We start from the raw sequence: 17,809 nt of genomic DNA, 5'->3' as shown, positions 1-17,809 counted from the left end.
TTTGGTTGCAAGGGAGACTTTATGGGCATCTTGCACTTCACATACCAACCTTACTGAAAGAAAAAACAAAAAGGATCACACACTTCCACTGATCTGCCTTTTTCCTGGGGACCATTGCTGAAACTCCTCCTGCCCTGTAATATCTGCATATCAGCCTGGATTTGGCTTTTGCCCTCCAATCCCACAGCATCTCCCACGAAGCATAAAGGCAGTATGATGGTCTTTATTGACTTCTCAGAGTTTCAGAAGAAAATAAACATGAAGGTTATTAGCTGTGAGCTATGAAAAATGCTACATCAGCTAGGTTTCTAAACCTTTCAGAGCTAAAAGGGATTTTTGGAAGGCATTTCTGCCTAAAAATTTGATCCTTTCCTAATAAGTTCTAGTTAGTTGACAATTCTACAGACTTTATATAACTTCATACAATGAATGAGCAGGGGCTCATTGTTAGAATAATCTCACTGTGTTTAAGCACCTTACCCTCTCTTACTTTCTGTCATACTCTTTTTGCCATAATAATGATAATAGATCTTCTTAATTTATAATTATGTTGATTCATATCCTAGGAAAAATGCAGCTCACTCCTAGTTAATTAGTCAGAACCTTTAAAATCTCTTTGGATTTTCAATAGTAAAACAAAAGACAATAAGATCTCACTTGATGTCTAACACTAGTGTAGGCTGTGGATGCAGTTCAAACTCTGCAAGGCTTCTGGTGGGAATGCTTCACAAAAGACACTTTGTCTCCTTTGGAATAAGTGCCACCAAATAGTGGAATTTATTTCTTAACTATTTTTCCAGGGGCCCTCTATTTCCAGCATGCTCTCAAACAATTTGCATAGAGATTTGCTTCTTTGGAATGGCATGAGGGAGGACCAGCAGTGGGGATTTGCTTTCTATGCATGGCATGGTTTGCCTCATCTGCATGAGCTCTTTCTTGTTCCTAGGATACACTAGCTTGACTTAATTTATGGGCTTGCTTTATTATTTTTTCCCTTTGGCTGAGATCTGTTTTGACTTTCCCACTAAGCTCCTTTTGAGCAGGGGCAAAACCAACAACACTGAATTTATTTAAGATGAATTAAAGGGCAGTCCTTGTGTGTGAGGCTGGGACTGGGCTGCTAAGCATGCTCAGCCTCCTGAGGTGCTAAAAAACCTCATGTTTCATTCAAAAGCCAACTGCACTGAATAGCAGAGGACCACTTCTGAGAACTGCAGTGGGGCTCTAACACCAGCAACACAGAATGAAAGATAGGGCTTTAGGAGATGATGGGATATAAATTAAAAAGGGAAAAGAGCTGACCAACCCCATTACTTTAAGGTCCCTGGTTTTGTTGCCCCAGAAGCAATTTGTGGAAGATGAACTACTCCCCCTGCTCCTATGGTGCAATGGTGACTTTTGAAAATGGGTGAGGTAGTTAATGCACATATAAACCTAGAGCAACTTTCACTAACAAAAATGAAATTCACCTTCTTCAATAGCACTATGAATTGCAAAAAGGGACTTTTATGTATTGAATCATCAACAGATTGTCCTTGAAAATTCACCCCTACTTTGCATCTGTGGTATTTTTCTTGTTCACATGTGTGCTGTGTTTTGATTTTCCGTGTCCCCTTTTAAAATGAGAAGCAAAGAGAAGCTTTCATCAGAAGCATGCAGAAATGCAGTGACTGGACATGAGAGCAATGTATAAAAGCACTGGGGTTTTGTGAGCATACCAAGGGTACTAGGTGTGTAAGAAGTACATCTACCCAGCAAAAGAAGGGGTTGCTGGTAGTGTTCAGGGCAGCTCTGAACTGGTAGCTGGTTCCTCAGCATGACCCTGATGGCTGACCCTGGTGCAGTAAAGGGAAAGCAGTTTTCTGGAGGACTCTCTTTCCATGTGGTGCCCTTTGAATTGGTGGGTGAATTGTCCATGTATGTGGGACAAGGTTTATTTTTTTTATCCTTGTTTTTTCTGCTAGAAGAGACAGAACTGGAGTTCAATAATTCAAGGAAACATGTTTGTGTTTGTTTATAAAAGTTCAGTCTCTCTGCCTGATGCTAAATGGAAAAGGCAACAGGTAAGGTGAATTATTGAATCTTTCAGCCCTACCCTTGAAGGGCACAGAAGATGGAGGAAATCCAGTAACTCCAGAGAGGAAAAATATTAAGATTCCTTCTCATACCTGCAAGACGTAGCTGCTAGAAAAAAACTGAAGTTGTTGGGAGTGGTAAAAGAGAAAGTTGTTTTTCTCATCCTGTACTTCTCTTGCTCTGCAGATTGAAAGACTCGTTAATCCTCAGGGGTGATTACTCCTACATTTCCAGCTGGCATTAGATTACTTTGGAAAACTAACAGAACCTTTATATAAATCACCTCCAGAGTATCATTCTGGTGGTAGAGATCCCAAAAATCTACTTTTATTTGCACCTTTAGTACAGGCACATATGCTGTGGGTTAAAAGTTTTTGACCCAATCAGATGTTGGTTGTGTGCAGCTGGGCTTGTGTTTGTCTTTTCTTATTAAAAAGATTAGAAGAGGAATGAGAGACATCATGTAATACATTATTTGTCTTGTAAAGAAAAAATCCAGCACGGTCTCCAAAGATTTCCCTGCATTTTCTATTTTATCTCTATTTTCTGAAGTAATTGTTGGTCTCAGGATTTTTACAAGTAATGAAATTGTAAGTCCACATGTAAGAAAGAAACTAGACAGAAAAAGAATTACTCTTGTTGTACGAGGTGGATGTGAATTTAAAAAGATGATGATTGGCTACATTGCTATTCCCCAAGGAAGAAAGCCCATTACTGCGTTTGACTTTAGGATACCAAGGATGTAGCGCTGGGCATTGTACTGTCTCCCCACACGTGCTCCAACCTGAATGCTGGGGATAATTATTGTTGATCATCAGCTATCAGAAATTACATTAGAGAGCATGAGATCAGTTTTCCTGCCAGGCAGTGCCCATACCATAAATCTATGAGGTGTCATGGCTGGTGTGCAGGTATGTCCACACATCATGGCCGAGGAATTACTTTGGCACAGGCAGCTGACATGGGGAGCAAAAATGAAAATGTAGCATGAGAGGCTTCAGCCCAGGCTAACAATCAAGGTAAGGACATTGTCTTCCAATGTTTCACTGGACACTGTGTGCTGTCTTTTTTTAAAATATGTCTTCTGGTTAGGGAAAAGTAACCAGAGCTAGCTTTAAGGCAATTCCTTGTCACAACCATCCCTTTGCATTCCTAAGAAGATCTTTCTAGTTGCCGTGACCAGCTGGCAGGTCAGTAGGGGCCTCTGAAGTGGATTGGGCCACACACATGACATTTTTAAACATTTTTTACTCTTTTATCATTCCTGAATTTAGTTATTGCTCCTCTGTACTGGCGCGGAGGAGTTTGTATGGTGGGTGTCCACCATCTAGACACTGACAGACCTGGAAAATAGGATGTTCATGATAAAATATCTGTTCTTTGAATCAGAAAAGAGAATGGCAATAGGAAGACTGCAGTACTTCATTGTTAGGAGCCATTGGACAGATGAGGGTTATTTTAGGTTAGTGTTATTACTTGGGTGTGTTCTTTGGCTTTGATTAGATATGATCTTGATTTCTTTATTTAGGAATTTTAGCTGGCAATTCTTGTTACCCTTTTAGTCCATAAGCCCTTTGTTGCAGAAGGTCTCTTTTCTCTTTACAGACAAAAATCTGCTCAGTGCCCTTCTGGTAATGAACACCAGAGTAATTTCTTGCACAATGCACATGCTGGCAGGAGAATTAGATGATATTTTCTCCTGTTGCTTCTCTTCTTTGACATGTCTTTGGTTCACCTAGATAACATGATATTTTTTCCACATATTTCTCCTTCAAGAATTCACTGCTTGTCACACTTAATGATTAATGTACTTGTCAAACTTTTTTTTAGGTTGATAAATACCCTGCAAAGATAAGGCACTGCCCTTTGAAAATATGGTGCCAGTAATTAAAATGAAGAATGCATTACAGTAAAGGGTATAAATATGGATATAAAAGCCACACTAGTACTTTTAGTGATGGGAGTAATTGAGAGTTTCATTTTAATAATTCAGTGCATCATAGATTAATAAATGGTATGAGGTATAACTGGTCTTTGAAGACCAGGGGTATAGTTAACAATTTATTTTACTATATCCTGAAAGATGCTACTGGAATTAGTGTATAATAACTCAGCACAGTCCTACAATTTCCAAGTCATTTTTATTAAAGAAGGAACACACTGAATGAGGATTATGTAAAGTGATCCATCTGAGAAGCCAAAAAGGCCCAGTCCCCCAGCCATACCTTCAGTGGATCACTTTGCATCAGTTTCTGCACAGGGAGGCTGTGTGGAGGACCAAACCAAACACCTGCCCCACCACACCTGTGATAAATGCCTGTTAATGACACAAGCTTTCCAGGCCAGGCCAGAAGGAAATCCTCTCCTTCTTTTGCAGGGGTATGTTAGTGCAGAGAATGGGGGAGGAAATAATCAATGTATAGATAAAATGTGACTGGGCAGGGAAGAAGTCCCACCTATTATCTCCCCCAGCAGGAGTTGCTAAAGGAAGCACTGCACATGTGCAAAGTTCTGGGTAGATGCAATAGTCATGATCACTTTTATCCTCCTTGCTCCATCTCCCAGGAGTCCTAGGAGGTTCCAGGATAGCTTCCCCCCTTCTGAATAGCTTTTAGAATATCAGATCAGTTTTCAAATGGAAGGAATGCTTCTATCACCAGAGTCCAGCCATGCAAATCTTACTTGCAAATCTGTAAACTCTCTTTCTACGTGTGATCCCATGGGGTTTATTATCTTATCCTTTTGAGCGCTGTGCCAGAGCATTTTCCAGTTGGACCCCTTAGTTCTTACCATGTCCCACTCATACAGGAAGTCTGCCAGTGTAGAAGCTGTGACCTTCATCTGTTTATGTTCCTTGGCTCAGCAAACCTATTTGAAAGGATTAGCTCTGTGTAGCCAGAAGATCCGCTTGTCGAGATAACTTGTTGGGTGTTCCTTTAAGGATCCTGTAAGCGTCATGGTTGTGTTTGATGAAAATTTTTCTCTAGTTTATGAAAAGACTAACAACAATAAATGAGCATGTTCTTTGCTTAAGGTGAGGCCAAGCAGTGCTGATCTGTGGCTGGTAGGCAGGCTTCTAGTCTTCTGTTTGACTGAAGAATATCTTATGATCAGAAGCTGGCCCTGGACCTGCCAAAAGGTAGAAACCTCCACCAGCTAAGTCCAGTTTAGATCCTGATGGAGCAAGATGCCATAAGCATGTGAACAGTTGCCTGGGCTTCTTTTTCCTCTGATGTTGATAGGGTTAAACTCAACAGCTTTATCTTGTTACACTCAGACACTAGAAAAACCTTATTTCCTGTCTGTATGTTAGGTGGGTGAGTTACATTGCAGATGTGTGTTACAGCTGGGATGCATATGTTGCATTCTGCCCTGATTTTGCAGTGATGGTTATACACATGGAAATTATTCAGGTTTCCTCCCACTTGCTTTGCCAGGTGTATTTTGCATACCTTGTGTATACCCCTAACTTACTGCTCACAGCAATTGATAGGGCACAGCCAAGCACTCTGCCTTCTGAATGGAGTGATCCTACAAGAATGGTCAATTGGTTTGAACGTAATGCAGAGTTTAACAACTTTCTATACTTCTGTTTCTCATTTCAGTTTCTAGGAAAACCTGAAATTATATGGCTACCTTTTAGGGAGAATTTTCCCCTCTCTCCTTGAAATGCCAGTTTGCATCACAGGCTGATGGATTTTGTGGGTTTGGTTGGTTTTTTCATCATCTGCCAGAATGTGATTTTTTTTCCTCATTACGCTTAGCTTTCTGCTATCACAATAAATTCCAAAGCAAATAAGGTTTGTCAATCCAGGTTCAAGTATTTCAGCTTCCTCTAAATCAAAATTTGCGGAACACTAAAGTCTATGATCTGAAAACTCTGTAAAACTCAGCTATCAGTTAAGAGGAATGGTAGTAATCTTAAGAGAGTTTCTAATAGTTTTTACAGTTTAATACTGTCTAGGTCGTCTGATAAACTGAAAGCAGCAAGTACATTAAATATAGTGCAATAACTTATACAGACCAAGACCAGGGTTTCTGGTTTACTCATTTTTTTGGTTTCAATAAAAATTGAAAAACCCCTGACTGCCAGAGCAGGTACCCACAGGCTACACAGTGCTGTCTTAACTCTTGAGCAGGAAAATCACACTGTTTTCATTTTGTTCCTGGACTGTGCTGGTGCATTATTCAGATTTGGACTGAATTATTATTTGATTTCACCTGGCCTACATTGCACTTCTTGCCAAAACACTGAATAAGCCAAGGAGGCGGGTTGCTCTATTGGCCTGCTCTCCTGATCTCAGGATCAATGATCAGCTTTTATTGTTCAGGTTATTGCTGTTATCATAGGCTCATTAACCCCAGCTGCGGCGTGTGGAGCTGTGCAAGCACGGGACAGAGCTGGCTGCTGCCCCCAAGAGTTCTCAGCCTGCGCTTTGTGCAACAGTGCTCTCTCAGCAGAACTGCCAGCCACTGAGCTCCTCTCCGGGTTTCTTTGCTTCTCTCTTAGGCTCATGGAACAGACAATACCAAGGAGGAGAATCTGAAAGAAAAACACTGATGCCACTTTTGAAATTAAATTCTCAATGCACTCTGTTTGGCACTTGGGAAATTGTGACTCAGCCACAGCTTGTCTGCAGTGCTTCTGGCCCACAGATGGTACCATACACTCTCTTTAGGCATACAGATCTTAGCCATTCCATTATCCCACTGCAGTCTCTCATGCAGGTACATATAATATTGTCTCTCTGCCAAAAAGAGCATTTCTTCTAAATATTGCCACTAAAAAAAAAAAAAAACCACCTCAAACTTGCAAGCGTGCTGTGCTGAGTTTGGCTGGGATAGAGTTAATTTTCTTCATAGTAGCTGGCATGGGGCTGTGTTTGGATTTGTGCTGGAAATGCAGTTGATAACACAGGGATGTTTTCTTTATTGCTGAGCAGTGCTTATACAGGGCCAAAGCCTTTTCAGTTTCCCACGCTCTGCCAACTAGATACAGAACTGTGAGGCAACATAGCAAGGACATTGGGGGTCTGTAGGATATTCTATACCACAGAAAGCCAGGCTCAGTATATAAAGAAGGAAGGAGATGATGTTTGGTGTGACAGTGTTTGTCTTCGCAGGTAACCATTACATGTGACAGAGCCCTGCCTTCCTGGAGATGGCTGAACACTTGCCCATGGGAAATAGTGAAGAAATTCTTTGTTTCGCTTTCCTTGTGAGCTTGGCTTTTGCTTTGCCTATTGAACTGTCTTTATCTCAACCCACAAGTTTTCTGACTTTTACCCTTCTCATTCTCTCCCCCATCCCACCAGGGGAGTGAATGAGCAGCTGTGTGGAGCTGAGTTGCCATTTGGGATTAAACCACAACACATACATGGAATGGGAACACAGTGGAGATTTTCACCACCTCTGCACATCTTATGAGCCCCTTCGCTTGTTTAGTTTCTCAGACTGTTGATTTGAATCAAATTTATTTATCTAAAGATCACAAATCAAGTCCTGTCATAACGAGAGAGCATGGTGTGTTATCATTATTGCTTACCTCTGAATGAACCTGAAAAACAAGGTGATCAATACAGAAATAATTGCCATTGTCACCAATTAGTTGTTCCTAAGTGACTGAGGGCCTCTTCAACTGGCAGCCTGTCAGTCTCAGAAATGGCAACAGTCTCAGGAACAGCAATGTAATGTGGCAGACTTTGTGTGGGATGAAAAGACCCTTTTGAGTAAATATCAGTTACTACCAGTAGGCTCTTCTTTCACTGCTTTGCTGCACATTTCAAACTTCACCATCACCAGATTGGGATGCCCTGTGCAGTCTTTCTGCATACGGCAAGGATCAACCAATATTGGCTAAGCCCTGCTTCAGCCATATGTTTAAGCAGGTACTTAGAGTAAAGCATGAGATTAAGTCACACTGAATTCAAAATTAGTCAGATACTTAAAGGCTTCATTCAAAAATTACCCAAATAAAATTCACCCTTGCTCAGTTCTTAATCACACAAGTTGTATGGAAATCTCATCCAAGCAGTATCTGGGCTGCTAAAAAATTAAGACATGAAGAACACAGTATATTATTTGTAGAAGGTTTTAAAATATTTTTGACACTTGGAATGAGTTCTGGCCTTAGTAACCATGAAGGGCATTCCAGCTAACTGGAGTTAATTCCAGCACCAATCTCTGTATCTCCATCACTGGGACAAACATAAGGGGCTTTCCAGGAAAGCACTTCCACAGTAAGCCACGTTACCCTCTGTAAGTTTTTGAGTTGATTTTGCATTTAGCCTTTATCACTCAATCCATCTCTTGAACACAAATTATTTGTGGCCAAGGCTTATAGAGAGAAGGTCACTTTTTCATAACATGGGTGTTTAAAAAAACCCTCAAGACTTTGTCATGTGGCTTCAGTTTAAATGTAGTTCCTAGCTAATTAGTCTGGTAAGGTATGTATATTTGCAAACAAAGAATAGCTATAATACTATCCCAGTGGAGATCAGCACAGGAATTTGGGGAATGAAAAGGCTGATAATTGCAGTTCCTGTGCTATAGTTAGCTGGAACAGACAGACGGCTGCCCTTAAGGAGACCTCTCTTGGTGCCAAAAGTGTTACACACAGGACAAAAGGCAGTAGATCCAATTGCGGAATGAAAGGGCAGATTCTGATGTCCTACCTTATTTTATTCAGTCCTTTCTCAGGTAAAGTTATTATGTGGCATTTCCTAAAGAAAGACTAGAAAATTCCCAGGATTCTTAAGCAGATGGAGACCTGGATATTTAATTTCTTTTCTGAGAGGGCTGTAATTCTTCTTTCCTTTTTATTTTTTTTTTTTTTTTAATCTGTGTCTGACTTACTAACTACCAATATCAGTTAGGCAATTCTGCCTGACTGCACACGTATTCCTGTGTGTGCATGCAGGTGCTTTCTCAAGAACAATGCATTTTTAACACTTGCAATTCCTCTGGCTTGGAAAGTAAAAATAACCTTGTTTCTCTTTAAAAGCAAATAAACATCACTACCATCACCAACTCAACCGCACTGATAGATTAATAACTACCATTTTGGCTTAGTTTGCATTGAGCATTTACTTCCTAACATAGATTTTACCAAACAGAGGATGGTTTGCAAGATGGACTGATTTCAGATGGGTGTAAAGGGCTCATTGGACTAAGGCACTAGCAACATCAGAATTATTTCACAAATTACTTCCAAAACTTGCAAATCCTGAGGCTTTTTTCTCTATAAGTTTGTGCATTTTCTGGCTCTGCATTGAGAAGCAGTGTGCTGCTATTGGCCGCAGGCTGATTGTCCAGAGGTGTCAGCTTACAGCTTACTTTGCTCTGAACTCACCAGGTGCTTTGACACTGGTGCAAAATTGAAGATATATCTGTTCAGAGTTTGAAGTATTCAAGCAGGCAGTCTTGATGACAGAGGTAGAAACAGAGAGAAATACCTCTTGAATAGAGTAAGGAATAAGCCTTCAATGTGGCTGAAACACTGCTGCTCCTGTCATAGTCAATCTAACTTGGCTTTTGCTCTTGCAGTCTGAGTGTACCTGAGCACGACATTTGTCTCAACCTTGTGCTTCTATTTTATTGGAATGCAAAAAAAAAAAAAAAAAAAAAAAAAAAAGAATGTTGGATTTACTTCATACTGTTGTTTCTATAGCAATGGAAGAGGGGTTCTCACTCACTCCCCAATGCAGCTGAAGCATCCCCACTGGTGCTGATGGCATGTCAGGAGTTCACCATGAGCTCAGTGCCCTTGGGTGAGGTTCTAGATCCCGAATTTGCATTGCTGCAGCACTCACTCAAGCCTCTGTGCACTCCTCCAGCTCCCGGGCACTGTCTGCCTCCCCTCCTCTCCCTCCCTGCTTGCCAGGCTTTGGCTATGACCAATAGGAAGTGACACTCTCCCGATGGCCACATCAAACCTCTTTAAGCACTGGAAGCTGAATGTTAGCCAAGAGGGCTCCCCTGGTTGACAGCTTTCACCCCCTTCTTTCACTAAGCCTTAAATAATGAAATCTTCTGTCAAAACAAGGAGGTTTAAGGATGTAAAGCATTCCTTATTTCCTCCTTCCTTAGAAAGCATTTGGTTGAAGTTGATTTAATGATACAAATGTAAGGTTCTAGTTATCTTGTTATACCTCTATAGGCTCCACACATAAAAGGAGACCCAAAGGAGGGAAGTGTAGATGCAGTGTCTCATTTGCCAGCGCTGGTCAGCAAGCACTGCTGGGTGGTGATGCTTCACACACCAGCTCCTGTAAATCAAACTGGCAGGAGGAGGCACAGATAAGGGCTATTTTGTGATATCTATGTGGTTGTAATTTCTGGTGACTTCTGCATGTGTGCAGTGAGCAAGAAGATGGTTTGGGTTTCTGAAGCTGTGAAATGTTTAGCAATGAGGGATGTGAACATGGGCTGACAAAGAAATGCAGTGATGTGAAAAGATGCCAAAAATTAACATGACAAATCTTAACCCAAAAGCAGCATCATGTCTGAACCCTGTTTGTGCTTGGTGTGCCAGAGGGGGAGAGGGAGAGAGGAGATGAGGCTGAGGCACAATGATCAGCCTGCCATGAAGAGCTGTACTGAGATCACAGACTTGCACGGAACTTCACTTCCTCTGACATCAGCCCCCACTGTACAGCAGGAGACAGGGATGGTTTTGCTTCACAGCTCATCAAAGCCCAGCTTCTGTCCTGAGCAGACCAGTGGGTCAGCTGGGGCACCATCCTACCAGCAGGACCAGCAGCTCCAACTGCTTTGAAGGAAGGTGCAGCATCCTTAAAGGGACATTCTTCCCTACCTCCAGCCTGTGGATGACTTGGAAGCCCAGAAGCCTGGGAGCTGATGAACATTGTCATTTTAACTTGGCAGGGCTGCAGATTACCTCTGAATCACCTCAAAGCCGGATCTTTGTTAAAAACTTGCCTGCATGCTTTCCCTCCCTAATGGCTGATGGCTCTCACAGGTCACAGAAATCATCTGCTGCAGCAGTTGATACCCAGTTTGTGTCTCTAGTGCCTCCAGTGCATCTAGTGCAGCATGGCAGTGGCTTCCCTCACCCACATCTGCTGTTTGCAAGGCAGGCAGAGAGCTGATCACAGGGGGAGAGCAATGCCAGACAGAGGAGTCACGCTTGCCTCCACTTCTGTTAAAGCCAAGAAGGATGAGAAACATGCTTCTTCCCCTCGGGCAGCCAGAGCAAAAAGAAACCACAGAGGAGCACAGAACAGTCCCAGTACAACAGCTGTGAGTACTGCTCACCGCCTCTAGTGGGCCAGCACACAAGAACATGAAGACAACCCTGTGAGGCAACTTTGCATCAGTTGTTCTGTGGTTTGCTTTCACATGAGAGGAATTAAATGCAAGCTGACACAAGATTAGAGCCAAAAAAATTATGTCTTCAAAGGCAGAAAAAAACCCTCACAGAAACAGAACATCTCATAGATGTATATGAGAAGTCACACAGCTCCCACCTCCTTTAATTGCTGGTTCACAAGTAGCTTAATTAGTCCTCAAACCACAGGAGTGGTTATGTTCTTTGGCATGAATCTGTAGCCAAGGGAAGGGGATTCAGCTCTTCACCTGTCCTTTCAGTGTCCAGTCACCTAAGGCATGTGCACTTCTGTCCTACAGCTGTTTATTTTGAACGTACCTTTAGCATTGTGCCTATGTTAAAGCAAATTCTTATTGCAGTTAAATGAGTGCAGCTCTCAAATTCTTTATTGAATGTAACTTCACCTGCTGCTAGAAGGGTTAAATTGTAATATGCTTTAGTACAATCAATGGTGAAGAGAAGAAGAAGAGTCTAACTGGGCTCCTGCTTTTGTTTGGGATCTGGTCTCCACAGCACATTCACACTGCACCCAAACAATGCCAGGCACCTCTGGAAGTTCTCCAAACGCAGCCTGTGTCAAAATGGCAATTCAACAAAAGCCAGGGTACACAGCATGCATGTCTCCTTGGTGAATAAATTCACACTGTTTGAGCTTTTCCCAAGACTAAACAAAAGTTTAATAATTGCTTCTCCAAAGCTAAGAAAGAGGTGGGCCTGGGGCGGGGGGGTGGGGAATGAATTGAGGCAATATTAAATAGTTGCTTTTGGAAAGTTAAAATGGTGTTTGGACAGGCAAACAAAGAGACACTGTGATGCCAAGTGTCTGAAGGAAAACCTTTGGTCTTTAACATCAGTGCTCAGTGACTGCCATGTTCCTGGGCTGCCTAACACAGGCTTTACATTTCAGCTGGTGGCTTTTTAGGCAGCTGAGTATTTGCAGATGGAAACACCCAAACCAATGAAGTCCTGTGAACCCTGTGGTGTGTGTGGTTGGTCTGCAGCACCTGTGCACTGACTGCAAAACACAGGGGCACGTGCTGGTGCTGGCACTTCTCTTTCCTATCTAATGCTTCTGTTAGTGTGTTAGTTGCATTCCTGGGGCAATGAGCTTCCTCTACTGCTTCAGAGGGGCTGACCAGCTCACCTCTGAGACAAATGCTGCAAGCAGCAAACTGGGGGCATTTCAGTGCAGTTGCTGAGGCTTTGTCCTCTCTGCTAGATCAGACCATGCATTTCTGAAGGTATCAAGATGTTATATTCAGAGCTCCTACACTTTGTGGTCGTAGTCCAAAAACTGCTTTGAGGGCTGGTTTTCTTTCTCTGTTTTCTCCTTAAGAAGCTGCCTACCTATGACCAGTTCTCTTCCATTGACTTATTGAGAAAGAGACCTAGTTTCAGGGAGGGGGTCCAAGTAGATGAGGTGATGTGTTTTGGCTCCATGACTGGAATTCAGGGTCTTAAAACTGGTTGAGTGCCTAAACCAGGCTGAAACAGCCACTGAAGCTGGAGGGAACAGGCTTGGGATTCTGCCTGGGAACACATATATGTCCATCCTCTGCTGTTCCCAGAGTTGCCAAGTATTCAATCCTCTGTGGGCTGGGACTTGAAAAGGTTGTATTTGACCTCCTCTGAATGGGAAATGCTCCTGACACGGTACAATGGAAAGAAAATCAAGTTCAAAGAAAGACAGGAATGTAGCTTGCTAGAGTTGTGATTAGATTTAAAAGTTGTTGATTCATTATAAGTTGTGTGGATTTATAAGGATGTGTCCCACCCTGCTATTTGATCATTATCATGTTGCAATGTGAACAGGTGAAAAACACCTGGCTACGGTCACCTTTTCCTTCTGCACCACTGGGGCACCTCCCAGCAGTGTGCTGGGAGGCACTACATAGGAAAAGACATCTCAGACTTTTCATCCTGGATCCATCAGGGTTTAAATGCAAATATTGATGTTTTAAACGTTGGAATTCCCTTATATTTTGGAAAACTCCATATTTGAATATTCTGCTTCAAGCAGAAGTGCTGCATTGGTCTGAGTGACCCAGCTTTAAAAGAGCAGCAGCACTGACCAGACCTCATGTGCAGTGGGTGGCTTTGTCTTTTCTGTACAGCCGAATGTCACAATTGCAGGTAAAAATATTTATCTCTGCAACATACATGAAGAGACATGAGGAGTCATGGCATGTCCTTGCTGCTCTCTTCAGCAGCACTGGGGAGGGTAAATACCTTCAGTGTGCAGATGCCCCAACTCAGGCCATTGAGAGAGGGCCTCCCCTCTCTCTTTCCACCACAAAATTGCATTGTTAACTAATACCAGCTGAGATGTTTCCATAGGGAAAGTAAATAAATAAGGGCCTTCCTCCCTTCCCCAGCTTGTTGCAGGGAAACCACCCACGATGTGTTTGAGGGGAAAGAAAAGAAACAAGTTCCCTGATGTGCAAATCCAAAGGAACTGAAAATGATTGAGTCCTCCCTGTTGAGGTGTATTGCAAACAAGGGCTTTGTCTCCCAGCCTTAGAAAAGGCAGTGTCTTTGGAGCAGGTCCATTTCCTTGTGCCAGAGGGGTTTCAGCAAAGAACAAGGGGGTGAAAGCAAAGCAGCCTAGCTGGGGGTTAGGGAGGAGCAGCCCGTGCTCCTCTGTGCAAGAGGGTGAGGCAGGGGATGCTGATGTGCTTCAGACAGGGCTGAGGAGCTGCGAGAGCCACCTGCTCACACACTCAGGGAGTGCCATGGCCAGGAGGGCGAGGGTGAACACCCAGGGCTGCCTGCAGCTCTGTCTGCTGTGTGCAGTCTTGCCCTGGTGCTAATGTGAATTTACAGTCTGAACTGGCTCCAGAGCCGTGTTTAATACTAGCAGCCAGGTCCTGTGGGGCACCACTGTGTGTGGCCCTGGAGAGACATGGCAGCAGATGGTTCCTGTCCCTGAGAGCCATGCAACAAAGAGGCAAAACATCCCAGAGGAGGCATAAAAATCCTGTGTATTTCTAAGAGGGGAAACTGAGGCATGAAGCAACAGCCACTGCAAAAGTGTGATAAATAAATCTTCTGCCTCCACTGGCGAGGAGATAGGGAGTGCAGCCATATTCAGGGCAGGCTGTGGGGAAGCAGCAGAATTACCTCATACCTGGGTCATAGAACCATAGAGTAGTTAAGGTTGGGGAAGACCTCTAAGATCATCTGGTCCAACTGTTAACCCAGCACTGCCATGTTCACCAGTAAACCATGTCCCCACGTGCCACATCCACACATTTTCTTAACACTTCTGAGTATGGTGAGTCAACCACTTCCCTGGACAGCCTGTTTCAATGCCTGATCACCCTTACAGTGAAGAAACTTTTCCTAAAATCCTATCTAAACCTGCCCTGATGCAATTTGAGGCTACTTGCTCTTGTGCTATCTCTTGTTACCTGGGAGAAGAGGCCAGCCCTTGCCTATGTACACCCTCCTTTCATATTGTTGAAGAGAGTGATAAGGTCTCCCCTGAACCTCCTTTTCTCCAGGCTAAACAACCCCAGTTCCCTCAGATGCTCCTCACAAGACTTGTGCTCCAGACCCTTCACCAGCTCTGTTGCCCTTCTCTGGAAATGTTCCAGCACCTCAATGTCTTTCCTGTAGAGGGCTCCAGGACTGAACACAGGACCTGAGGTGTGTCCTCATCAGTGGGAAGTACAGGGGGACCACCACTGCTGTCACTGTTTGGGTTTTTTATCTCATTTTTTTCCCAGTAAATTGCTCTTATCTCTGCCTACTGTCACCCACCAGAGGGGAGTGGGGAGGAGCAGCTCATGTTTTCTTTTTAATTGGAGCATTAAATTGGGTGCACCACTCCTAAACCATGACACAAGGGCTTTATTCTACTCCCTGCTTCAGTTTTCCATCTCAGGGGATGGGTACTCCAGGGTCCCAAGCTCCCTGTGTGTGGCTGGGGCTACTCTTGATGCTCACTGCTAGGTCTAGCCAGCTTACCTGCATCAGCCTGGATATGAGACATCTGGGAAGTGTTGTCCTCTGTTTAATCCTCATGCCTCAGTCCTAGACATGGCCTCAGTGATTTCCCTGAGTCCACTGTGACCTCTTTGCTGGTGACACTGGAGATGCTGGGTCCTCACTGCATGCAGGCAGGCGGTGAGGGAGATGAGGAACACCTGATGCTGGAGCTTTGAGAGCTTACCCTCTGTAAGTCACAGAGGACATTTTTCCCCACATTGCTCCTCACCATCACATTGCTCCTTCCTCATCAGTTTTGCTGGAAAGACCCTGAGAAAGGGGCAAGGCAGAAAGTGTTACTTACCCTCTCCAATAAAAACCCCAAAGTCCTATGGACCCCTCTAGAGCTGAAGAAACAACTGACATATGTGGTCTGCTGATGCACTCTGATGGATCTTTGTTGGGAGGTAGGAAAAGTAGCAAAGCCCCTCCCAGGAAGAAGAATTAGATGCCTGCTTCACTGAAAGCAGGGAAGCGAAGTGATGGATGCTGCTGTTCCTCCTGAAGGAGGTAGAGCCACAAAGAGCTGCTAAAAGCACTGGGAGAGCAGGGAAGTGAAAGTGGCAGTGTCAGGACAAGGTGGCTGTGGTACACTCTCAGGGTACTGCTCTGATGGACACCAGCTCCCTCTGCTACAGTGGGACTTCTTCCATTTCTGAAGTTGCAGTTATTAGTCACCAATTTTGATGGCATCTCATCTCTCATATCAATTTCCTGTCCTAGCTGCTGATCCAGGCTATAATCACTTTGTTTTTTCCCAGGGCCAGGCAAGAAGTAGACTGGAAATTAGTTGAGAGCTGAGGTGAAATGAAGAAGAAGTATGATCCCCCAAGGAAAAGCATTTCTCAGTTAATGAAGTGTGAACCCAAATAGCAGGGAAGGGCTGAAGAACAGCAAGCCATCATATTCATTAAACCTCTGCATACTCTGAAACGTAATGAGGGCCACAGCCATCCTGGTCAGTAGCCACAATGTGGGGCAAAGGGTCAAGGCTGGTGCAGTGAGATAGTCAGAGGCATCAGAGTCACATATCTGCCCATTTCTTGCGTTCCTGTGCTCCTGTTAATTTCTTTTCTACTTTATAAAGAGGTGAGATAGGAGAAAAGATGTCATAGAGTCTCTTCTCAGGTAGGAATTGCAATGCCACTTTGGTTAGTTGTAGGTAGTGCTACTGGGCTGAGGGATGAAATTCCAAAGCCACAAATCCCACTGGCAGGCAGCTGAGTGTGTAGGAAGAGGTAAGCTGGCAAGCAACTTCTACCCACTGTCTGTCGGGTTCAGGCTGTTTTTTGTGGCTGTTCTATCAAGGCTGGGGCCTAAAAGAAAAATGTGCCACGCATTTTATGGTCAGGAGTAGCCTCTTGATCATGCACTGTACTCAAATATTAGTAACTGGTCTCTTAGTCTTTTTGGAGATAAAATAAATCAGGAGATTAATTTCCTCTCTCCTTTTTTTTTTTTTTTTTTTTTTTTTTTTTTTTTATACCCTGGTAAGCAAAAGTCCTCATGCTACCTGAGAAAATATATTCCTTTAAGGAGACACCATGCCAGCAGGTTTTCAGCATGTGTCTTTATTGCTAACTGGTTCTTTGTAGGCATAGAGATAGGTCATGACCACTGGCAAATCACTTGCGCTCCATGGAAAATCTTTTTTCATATAAACAGCATTTTCAGACAGGCAGGATGAACTTACCATCCTTCTTGAAATGTGGAGGGCTCTAGGTGTTGAGCCTGGGGCATTGCTGGAGCAGCAGCAGGATCCCAGAGCACCATGTTCAACCTGAGACCCCACTCCAAGCTCCTGTCCAGGCCAGGGCATCCTGGGGACAACCTGAAAACCCTTCAGTGTAAAGAACATCCTGGGGTTTTCCTGGCCTGTGTTAGGTAAAACCCTGTCAGCCACCACCCCCGGAGGGACCAGCTGCAGGGAGGGCAGGGTCTAGGGAGCAAGCAGGCTGCATGCAGCACCCTTGGAAGTTCTGTTCTGTCAAGCTCCAACCCATAAAACCCGAAGATCCTCCAACTGCTAACAAGCTCTGGCAATGCAGTGGCTCTACTCAGACCTGGAGTAGAGTGATGTCCCTAATGAACGGGATTTCAAGTGCACACCCCAAGGTTTCATCCACTGAGGTACCTCTCTGCTCCCACCTCCTACCCAGCCTTTGTACTGCTCCCATGGCTTCCACAGCCTTTCTGGGGCGTGAGGTTCTGCCTGTGGACTTCTGCCACCCCCGGGGTGGAAGAGCCGTGGTGCTGCTCACAGCTGGAAGAGATTATGTCATCCTGAAAGACCAGGGTGAGCAACAGGGAATTATGAAGACCCCAAAGGCAAAACCCATGTCTCTGCTGGGTGGGAGTGAAGCAGGGGTGAAAGGAGGGTCCTGCCAAAATAAA

Source organism: Lonchura striata, chromosome 6, assembly GCF_046129695.1.
Source record: "Lonchura striata isolate bLonStr1 chromosome 6, bLonStr1.mat, whole genome shotgun sequence".
NCBI classification, from domain to species: Eukaryota; Metazoa; Chordata; class Aves; order Passeriformes; family Estrildidae; genus Lonchura; species Lonchura striata.
The sequence above is the reverse complement of the archived record's forward strand: the minus strand, read 5'-3'. Positions refer to the sequence as shown.